This window comes from Schistocerca americana, chromosome 6, assembly GCF_021461395.2.
Source record: "Schistocerca americana isolate TAMUIC-IGC-003095 chromosome 6, iqSchAmer2.1, whole genome shotgun sequence".
In the NCBI taxonomy this organism is placed as follows: Eukaryota; Metazoa; Arthropoda; class Insecta; order Orthoptera; family Acrididae; genus Schistocerca; species Schistocerca americana.
This window is the reverse complement of record NC_060124.1, coordinates 334368176-334379643: the sequence shown is the minus strand read 5'-3', so window position 1 is coordinate 334379643 and position 11468 is coordinate 334368176.

Sequence of the window (11468 nt, the reverse complement as noted above, 5' to 3'; positions counted from 1 at the left end):
GGACCGAGACTCGAACTCAGGGCCTTTGCTTTTCGCGGGCAAGCGCCGTACCATCTGAGCTACGCAAGCACGACTCACGACCCGTCCCCACAGCTTCGCAGAAGAGCTTCTGTGAAGTATGGAAGGTAGGAGACGAGGCTCTGGCAGAATTGAAGCTGCGGAGACGGGTCGTGAGTCGTGCTTGCGTAGCTCAGATGGTAGAGCTCTTGCCCGTGAAAGGCAAAGTCCCCGAGTTCGAGTCTCGGTCCGGCACACAGTTTTAATCTACCAGGAAATTTCAGAAACTCAATTGTTTGCAACTTCCCCCATGAACCATATACATCACGGAGGAATTATTCGAATAGGAGGGAAATCAGTAGATGTGATGGACATGTATAGACAAACAAATGTTCACAATTTCAGAAAAAAATGATTGTATATTCAAGAGAAGGAAGTTCACAAGTTGAGCGGGACAGTAATGAGCTGCTTCACCTCTGGCCATTACGCAAGCAGCTATTCGTCTTGGCACTGATTGATACAGTTCTTGGATGTCCTCCTGAAGGATATCGCAACGAATTCTGTCCATGTGGCGCGTTATATTGTCAAAATTTCGAGCTAGTTGGATGGCCCTGGCTATAATTCTCTACACTTTTTCAGTTGGGGAGAGATCCAGCTAGCTTGCTGACCAAGGTAGGGTTTGGCAAGCACAAAGACGAACAGTAGCAGCTCTCGCTGTGTACGCACTGACGCTATGTTGCTGAAATGTAAGCGCAGAATGGCTTGCCATGACAGACAACAAACCAGGGTGTTGACTGTCGTAGACGTGCCGCAGCGCTGTGTGGGTGCCGCGGATCACAACCAAACGGGTCCTGCCATGAAATGAAATGCACCGCAGACCACCTGTTCTGGTTGTCGGTCTCTATAGTGGACGACAGTCAAGTTGATATGCAACCACTGTCCAGAGCCTCTTCAGACACGTCTTCGCTAGTCATCGAATCTCAGTTCGGAGAGGGACTCGTCACTGAATACAGTTCTACTCCAGTCAATGAGGTTCCAAGTCGAATATATCGTATACCAGTGCAAACGAGCTTTCTGGTGTACAGAGCTCAATGGCAGTCGGCTTAAGGGGAGCCGTGAGCTAAGGCCCCTTTCTATGAGCCGCCTGTTAATGGTCTTTGTGGTCACTGAAGCACCAGTTTGCGGGCTTTCAAATAATAAATGTGATGTGTTGTGTGGCCCTCAACTACGTACCCTCTGACTCAGAGTTGAAATATTAAAAGTTCTGGCTGGTTTAGTTGTCTAGGGGCTGGGATACGTAGTTGCCGCATTGTAAGCCAAATACTGCTGAGTCTACAGTATACAATATGAACATACACGTGAGTCGAATGGTCGAAGCTTCCTATCACTGGGCATCTGCGAATTTAGAATGCAAAATAGTAATTTATAAATGAAAGACTGCAATTAAACTAAATCTGCAGGTACTATTTTTAACGACATTAATTGATGAGTAAGATAGCAGAAGTACCTTTAAGAATGCCGTTTATTACTGCAAAGACTTACTGGAGTCGATGGTCCAGCAATTAAATAAAAGTTGAATAACAGGGAAACAATAGATTCCTACTTCACGTAATTAGTTACGAACAACAACATACCTCGCGAGATATTCACTTCTAAACGTATACTACGTCTTCAGTGCAGAAGCCACGGAAATCACACAAGAGCACAAGTCGGCACGAAATATTTCTATCTCTCGTGACCACGCGCAAACTTCTCCCCTCTCCCAGTAGTTCCTGCCACAGACGGTCGCTGCTTCCCCTCTCGCACTTCCACTGTGTTGTCCAGCACCCTCTCTGCCCTGTGCTGTACTCCCCCACTTCCATCCAGTCTCCGCATCAAAGAGCGCCGTGATTGGCTAGAGCGCTCCCGCCATTTCTTCAAGCCAACGCACACTCACAAACATAATGAAACGCATTCGAAATGCTGGATTTACATTCAAATAACTTGAAATTAAATAAATATTCCTACGGCTGGACCATAAACACGCTCTAACACAAATTATTAAATACATAAACAAGTTAAGTCAACAAATATCAAAGGAATAGAACAGAAGTAAGCCAGTAGCCTAATTTCTCTGTGCTTTCTAAAACACAGTAAATAATTCAAGAATGGTTCAAATGGCTCTGAGCACTATGGGACTTAACATCTTAGGTCATTAGTCCCCTAGAACGTAGAACTACTTAAACCTATCTAACCTAAGGACATCACACACATCCATGCCCGAGGCAGGATTCGAACCTGCGACCGTAGCAGTCCCGCGGTTCCGGACTGCAGCGCCTAGAACCGCACGGCCACCGAGGCCGGCCAGTAAATAATTTACCAAATTCTTCGTAAATAATATACATCGGATATAAACAAAGACATAGATGAGTAAATATATTTATAAGCGTGGTGCTACCGTTTTTTCGTGTAACTGTGGAGTACTTATGGCCTGCGCGGTTAATAGTAATCGGCCACTTTGACCTCCAATAACTCATGTACTATTCAAGTTACATGCTTGTAATTGATACCAATTTAGGTTTACACTACTAGCTTTCTAAAGACATGTCGATCGACAAAATTTGGTGAAGCGTTTAAATTTTGGAAATTCGTTGCTGGATGCTACTTGTATAATTTATCGTCAGATACTAAACTTTAAACTAATAAAGATATGGAAAATCTGATTACACCATCAGAATCTTTGTGCAAATAATGGTAATGTACATATTTCTTTTTGAGGTATCATGATTCATCTGGTTACTATTAGTTTCTGAATGAGCTGTGTAATGTCTGCCAGTATGGTTTCACGAAGTCCGCCATTTTGGCACTCTGCGGCATACAAATCCCCTTCATCGACACAAAGCCCATTCTGCGACACAGCGTTAACGTGGAATTCCCAGCCACATGGCCGGGTCGGCCTGGACCACATGCTCTTGCTCCGGCTAACGAACGGCACCACGCGGTCGCTGACGAGAGGCCCGTGCGGCCACGCCAACTCCGAACTTACAATATTTTCAGGACGCCACAACTGGCCCGTTACCTCCCAAATTGCAGTTCGAATCGGTGATAGTGACAAATGTGGGGTTCTGAGTGCCTCTAAAAAATGGTTCAAATGGCTCTGAGCACTATGGGACTCAACTGCTGAGGTCATCAGTCCCCTACAACTTAGAACTAGTTAAACCTAACTAACCTAAGGACATCACAAACATCCATGCCCGAGGCAGGATTCGAACCTGCGACCGTAGCGGTCTTGCGGTTCCAGACTGCAGCGCCTTTAACCGCACGGCCACTTCGGCCGGCCTCTGAGTGCCTCTCTCACAGTTCCTCGGACCTCTCGTTCTTTCGTCTCTCTAGGTCGACCGTTTACTTCTTGACGCTGTGGTCGACCATAGTCCGCCTATTCCTGCCAACATCGTTGAACAGTGGCATCGCTCGTATTCAAATTTCGAGCGGTTCACCGATTATTCCAGTCGGCTTCATTGAGCCCAACTACACATCCTCTTTCAAATGCTGACATCAGTATATCTTATTCACGCACCTGTCTGAGAGACATAGTTTCTGTCTATATAACAGAGGTTGAAAATACATCTTCAGTTGTAAATTACTTTGTTTTCACACGACCGGTTTCGGACTGTTATAAGCCCATCTTCAAGTGTCGTAGTTGTGCTGTGGTCCCCGAGCGCCGCGTGTACCAGGCGCGGTGTGCTGGCTATGGGCGCTCATAGGCAGATTCTGACTGTGTATCTCGAAGGTAAAGACCAGTGTAGACAACATAGCTGCAACGTAAATTTAGAGCCTGAGCCGAACTACAGTGAAGAAAGTGTTCGGCTGTATAAAAATTACAGTTAACAACTGAATCGGTTTATCTGCGATGGACACTCATAGGCAGCACACCGCGCTTGGTACACACGGCGCTCGGGGACCACAGCACAGCTACGACACCTGAGGATGGGCTTATAACAGTCCGAAACCGGTCGTGTGAAAATAAAGTAATTTACAACTGAAGAGGTATTTTCAACCTCTGCTATAATGCTCAGTTGCGGATGTTCTGCCAAAAGGATTGTTTCTGTCTGAGTACAAAGAATGAAATTCGTATTGACTTTATGGCCTGGTGTCTAAATCTCCCTGCTTAGTACCCCTGCCAGCTTCGCCGGCCGGAATGGCCACACCGGAGGAGAAAGAATTTGTAACGTGCAGCTACCACCTTTACACTGTCACGGAAGTGGGAATTCAAAGTATCAATCACTTTTTCGTAGCCGGCTGTAGTGGCCGAGCGGTTCTAGGCGCTCAAGTCTGGAACCGCGCGACCGCTACAATCGCAGGTTCGAATCCTGCCTCGCGCATGGATGTGTGCGATGTCCTTAGGATTAAGTAGTTCTAAGTTCTAGGGGGCTGATGACCTCAGAAGTTAAGTCCCATAGTGCTCAGAGCCATTTTGAACCTGCCAGCTTCCCGGAGAAATTTCACAGTAACGTCACACATTCATCCTCCACCTGCCACGGTTTACATTTTCATCACGTTCCTTCAGTACCTGTATGAATATCAATTTGTTATCGGTTGCATAACTCCTTCACATTGCGTCGTTTCTTTGTCTTAGAGTGAAATCACACTGTATTCTTCGTGTGACAGAACTGGTGTGGAGATGACCTGTGCGATTCCACTGTGATATTACTCGCTGATGTGACTCATCAGAATCACTGGGGCAGGGCGAACAGGGAGTCCATGAAAAATACCACTTTTAGATTTCAACAACTAGGATTTTACTAGACATTTAACAGTGTCTTCCTCACCTCTAATGTAACAGATCTTTATTTATTGTTAGAAACAGTGGCAGTGGCAGTGGCAGTAACTCTTAAGATTCACATCTTCGTAATGGTGCAGGCGTGTGGCGCCCTCCCACGTCGTCACCCTCGGGCTCGGCGACGTTTGAAGCAGCAACGCGTCGACACTTGCGAAAAAAAGGCCACACCTCAAAAGCTCACGTGAGTGTTAAGGTGAGTTTAATTCTGGTCATGTTCACTCATTTGACTCTACGACAGAGACATGATCGACTTTTGAGTGTCCACGCTTTCCACAGTCCGCAGCATATCTTAACAAACAAATAGATCTATCACTTTTTAACGAAGATAATCACATAGATGTAAGATTTAGGCGACATCTTTCGTCCCGGCAACAGCACAGCAGGGCGTATCGCTTCGTTCGTGATTTGCTTTACGTGCTTCTAACGAGAAGCGACTTATTTTGATTGACTTGTGTGCTTTTTGATTTAAATTCGTAAATGCATTGCCTGTTTACTTGGCAAGGTTACGCATGTTAATAACGGTCTAATGTACAGCTCCACTGTCTTTAGTACGGAAAGGGACTGTAATTGTTGTTTTCGGTTATGAGCTGAGTTGGCGACCCTTGGCTTCTTCCAGGAAGTGCCGGCTTCGTTCAAGCAGCTTGAAGCCAGTGGGCGTCACTGTGTGTTGTGGGGGCGGCGGAGGGGGGGGGGGGGAGGTGGGGCGTGACGGGGCGATCCGAGGGACGTCAATCACATCCCACGGATCCCCCAATCGGTCCACTACTGTGGCCGCCCCAGTTACCGCCCGCGTTAAGGTTCCTCATTACCCGTGGTCGACTGGGAGATCGTTTCAACGTGCATCAGACAGTGAAAGACTTTCCGTAGGGCCGATCTAAAGGCCTTCCCAGTTCGTCTGACAAACAGCTTTAGGCGCCATCTGAGGCTGATGAAGATCCTGAGCTGGATGCAGTCACTTGCCCTGTTTCAGGCCTGCAGGTCCTGCAAAATCTGGACATCCACACACTGGTAGTTGAGGGCTCCGAGGTAAGAAACGTAATGGGGCCCCTTAAAGATATGGCTACCGAGTGGAAGAAGTTCAGCGTGCACACTGTGTGCATACCACGGGAGGAACGGCGGGCGGGTGGGGAGAGACATACCAGATGTGGAACGGATGTTTACCGACCCATGAAAAGCACTGGCTGGTGGCTCGTGTCGGTAGTAATGATGTGTGTAGCTTTGGATGTGACTTGATTCTCTCTGGTTTTGTGCGGCTATATGAAGCGCTAAAGACTGCCGCCCTTGCTTCATCATCAATGGGACTGATTATGGACGTTTGGTACAGAGTCGAGAGTTCAGCCAGAATCTGTTGCTCAGACGGCTCTGCGATCGTGTAGGATGCAGACCCCTCGACTTGCGCCACAAGGAGGTGGGGTTTCGGATTCTACTTAATAGGTCAGGGGTCCATTACACACAGAAAGCGGGTACACGGGTAGCCAGGGCTGTGTGGGGTGTAGTGATCGGTCTTTTATGTAGGAGGGTTTCGGGAAAGTATAGAAAAGACTTCAATCTTAATGAATGCATGCCAAACATAGGATAAGGATAGACCTAGCAACAATAGATATTGTAGTTCCAAATTATCGTAGCTGTGTTGGGAGACAACCAGAGCTCAAAGCGCCAACAGAAAGCACACTAACTCAATTCGTTATAGTTATGAAAGCTGGCTAAATCTGTATTCGATGTTAACAAATTTCTCTTCTTCAACTACGCCTCCCTTGCCATTGTGAGTACGCATTTTATGTCTTCTCTAATACGGGCGTCATCAATCATTTTACTGCCCAAATAGCAAAATTTAACTGCTATTTTTAGTGTCTCGTTTCCTAATCTAATTCCCTCAATATCGCCTGACAATTTGACTACATTCCATTATCCTTGTTTTGATTTTATTTATGCTCATATTATATCCTCCTTTCAAGAAACCGTTCATTCCATTCAACTGTTCTTCCAAGTCCTTTGCTGTCTCTGACAGAATTGCAACATCTGGGATAGACTACAGCCCTGTCTCATTTCCTTCTCAACCAGTTCTTCCCTTTCATGCTTTTGAACTCTTATAACTACAGCCTAGTTTCTGTTCAAGTTGTAAGTAACCTTCCGCAACCTGTATTTTACACTTAATGAGCGTATGCTAATCGACATTATCAGCTTTATCTAGTGTACAAATGCTATAAACGTAGCTTTCCTTAACTTACGTTCTAAGAGAAGTCTTAGGTTCAGTATTGCTTCGCGTTTTCCTATATTTGGTTCAAATGGTTCAAATGGCTCTGAGCACTATGGGACTTAACATCTGTGGTCATCAGTCCCCTAGAACTTAGAATTACTTAAACCTAACTAACCTAAGGACATCACACACATCCATACCCGAGGCAGGATTCGAACCTGCGACCGTAGCAGTCCCGCGGTTCCGGGCTGAGCGCCTAGAACCGCTAGACCACCGCGGCCGGCTTTTCCTATATTTCTCCGGATTCCAAACTGATCTTCACTGAGCCGGCTACTGTGTTTCTTCCATTCTTCTGTAAGTAGTTATGTCAGTATTTCCTAACCATGATTTATTAAACATATAGCTCGGTAGTATTCACACCTGTCAACACTTGCCTTCTTTGGAATTGTAATAATTGCATTCTTCCTGAAGTCTGAGGGTATTTCATGTCACCTCTTACGCACCAGGTGGAATAGTTCTGCGAGGCTCGCCCTCCCAAAAATATCAGTGGTTCTGACGTTATGTCGTCTACTCCAGGGGCTTTGTTTCGAATTAGGTTTTAGTCCTCTGTCAAATTCTTCTCGCAGTATCATATCTCCCATTTCACATTCATCTGCATCCTCTTACCTTTCAGGTACACTTTCCTTGTACAGCCCCTCTATATACTGCTTCCATCTTTTACCTTTCCCTTCTTTACTTGGAACGCGTTTTTCCATTCCGAGTTCCTAATATTCATACAGCTACTTCTATTTTCTTCCAAGGCCCCTTTAAATTTCTTACAGGCTGTATCTGTCTTCCCTCTAGTTATATACGTTTCTAATACAGATACGTCTCTTTTCTTCAAAGGCTTCTTTAAATTTCTTTCTTGTCCTCTTGTCATTTCTGCTTGGCTATTGTGCACTTTCTACCTGTCTTATATTTAGACCTGTGTAATCCCTTTGGCCTGCTACATTTGCTGCATTTCTATTTTCTCTCTTTTGATGAATTAAGTTCAATATATCTGTGATATCCAAGGATTTCTACTAGTCCTTGTCTTTTTACCTACTTCAGCCTCTCATGTCTTCACTATTTCGTCTCTCAGTGTTACCCATTCGTCATCTACGGCGTTCCTTTCCCTTGCTATCGTCAATCATTGCCTAACAATCCCTAATTATTCCAACTCATCCAGGTCCCATTTCCTTAATTTCCTCCCTTTTTGCAATTACCTCAGTTTTAAACTACCGTTCATAACACGTCAATTGTATTAACAGTCCATGTGTGCCACTGGAAATATCATAAAGTATAAAATCTGGTTCCGAAATCTCTATCTTACCATTACATAACCAATCTGAAATCTTAACAGTGTCTTCAGGTCTCTTCCACGTATACAACCTTTTTTCACGATTCTTAAAACCAACCTTCTTACACGATTCTTAGATCAAGTGCTACCGATTGCTAAGTTACGTTCTGTGCAAAATTTTACCATGCTACTTCCTCTTTCATTTTTCTCCCCCCCCCCCCCCCCCCCCCAAACCCATATTCTTCTATTTTTCCTTATCTTCCCTTTTCTACTGTCGAATTCCAGTCCCCCAACGCAATTACATTTTCTTCGCCCTTAATTATCAGCCTAGCTACTGTTGTGGATGTTGGGTTCGCATCTGTTTCGGCTAAGATGAGGCGTTCAATACAATGTACATAGTAGCTTACCCGCATTCTTTTTTTCTTCTTCATTATTAGGCCTACTTCTGTATTACTCCTATTTTATTTTGGAATTATAACCCTCCACTCATCTGACCAGAAGTCTTGGCCCTCCTGCCACCGAATAGAGGAATAGATTTACTAAATGGGGAGTTAAAATTTATGCATAAATTCTTAATCAGGCTGCAATCTACCTCCGACGCAACACTTTCAGAAAATCAGGCCTCAGGAAGGGACCTTCGCGTAATAATAATGTATTTGTAATAAGACAAATTATTAAAAAACGTTCTGATTTTGGCTTGGAAACACACTTAGCATTTATTGATTACGGTAAATCCCCTATTAAGGTAAAAAGAACCTTTTTATGGAAAACATTAGAAATAAAAGGTCTTCCTAAACATCTTCTTAATTCCACAAACACTCTATACGTAAATACGAAAATAGTTTTAAGTTCAAGTTAGAAAATTTCGGAAGAAATTTTAAGAAACCAAGGCGACCGACAAGGGTGTACTCTACCATCCGCTTCGTTTAATTTATATATTGACGGCCTAGTTATCAAGCGTAAAACTAAAATACAGCTAGGAATTAATTAGGATCATGCATATACCGAACTTTATTACATGTTGATGACAAGGCAGCTTTACAGGAAACAGAAAATAATTTACAAAGCGCAGTACATAGACTGAGTCAAAACGCAATATATTACAATTTAACGACATCTGCGAATAAGGTAAATATAATGGCTTTCAAAGGGAAGGATTCAGTCAGACAGAAAATAATAATAAATGAGAAAATTGTAGAAAAATTTTCCCCTTTAACTCCTAGGATGTGATGTTAGTGTCGACTACGAGAAAGATAATGAGAGGACGATTAATAAACTTCAAGCTATCTGCGAAACTGTTGCAAGAACTTTGGAAATACAGACAAGAAAGGAAATACAGATGAAATTGTATAAACTTACGGCTGTACCTACTCTTGTATATGATTCCAAATCATGGACAATAACAAAAAAGAAAACAACACGTCTACAGGTAACGAGATACTTACGGGTATTAAATAAGGAATGAAACAAGGAGAGCATATTTTAAAATATTTTCAATTAATAACAAGAAGGAAGAGAATTGAATGAAATGGACGAATCATGTTGGTGGAATAATAGAAAATAGGTTACCAAAAAAAAGAAAACAATGAATTATCGGCCTACCGGAAAGAGAGAACTGGGAAGAGTCGCAATAGATGGATTGATGATAGAGACCAGAACAAGTGACTGCAACACATAATTCTTGTAAGTAGATGATGATGACCGCTCCTTGAAGATGAGAATTAACACTTACGAGGCAGCCAATCGGGTGATTTTAGAGGACGGGGTAATGTATCAGGAGATGGGAGAGAGTTGGATGAGCTACGGAAAGTGGTAGTTACAGTGAGTAGAGGCTAGAAAGGCGTCGCAGCAGCAGTGAATGAGTACAGGTTTGGGCAAGCATCACCCGCAAGACACGCATAAACGTAAGACACTGATCCAGGTCAGCAGCATTAGATGAGTGCGGTTGAGTGGAAAATACTGAAGCATTCTATTGCAGGGTTGCACGTAGTAACAAAGTAATGAATGATAGCTGACTGCAGAGAAGCGAGCTACTAAATGCGTTTCCAGTGCTGGATTGAGGCATCTTACCACAGGAGTGCATGTACTGAGAAAGAACTGAACAGCAGACTGTTCTGTAGGCCACGGGATAGCGGCGCACTTCCTTTTAAAAAAAGTTTCTTTCACTGAAGTAATTTTCATTGCGAAAACAGCCTACGAGGTGACAGTGATATGTCTGTGCGAACAGGGGCGTTACTCCAGGTAAACAGTATCAGGGACTCATACGTATAAATGTTACAACTACAGTAATAACCACAAATGGCGATGCTGATACAAAGATTTATTCACTAATACCTTAAGTGATCATTGTACAAAGAGTCCTTCTCTGCGCCAGTGAGCCGGCCGCTGTGGTGGAGCGGTTCTAGGCGCTTCAGTCCTGAACCACGCGGCTGCTACGGTCGCAGGTTCGAATCCTGCCTCGGGCATGGATGTGTGTGATGTCCTTAGGTTAGTTAGGTTTAAGTAGTTCTAAGTCTAGGGGAATGATGACCTCAGATGTTAAGTCCCATAGTGCTTAGAGCCATCTGAACCATTTTTTTGCGCCAGTGAAGCTTTCTGAGACAATTCAAGTTGGTGAACACAACTATTTTATTCCCGAAGTAGACACTGCTCCGTAGCGAAGTCTTACTTTGTCGCTAGGCTGCTGTTTTCACGTCGAACTTGTTGTTGGGAGACTTGGCGATTCCTTCGGCGAAAATGATCGATGCTCCTCGGCAACATAGATTCTGTTATCTTAGCGACTTCTGTTATAAGCTGCTCGAAATGCTGGCTGTCTCTTTCCGCCTAGTAAGTAGGCTGCCCGTGCAACCTGCGTTGCATGAGGGAAGCCTCGTCTGTAGTGGATTTACGGCCAAGCGACTCGCTTTCGCAGTATATCATTTGGGAAGGGAAACTGGTCAATTTTCAAAACAGAATCCATATCCGAAAGATCACGACTTGGACACTGGAGAGCGCAGAAGTCTTAGATGTGTGTGCGATCCACGTTTCATCAATAACCCAACATGAGTAGCACATCACGCTGTCTGTATTACAAACTGGCTTCGAACTGCGTACCTCCTACGTCAATGCAGAGCCTACATCGGTGGTGCTGAGCTTGA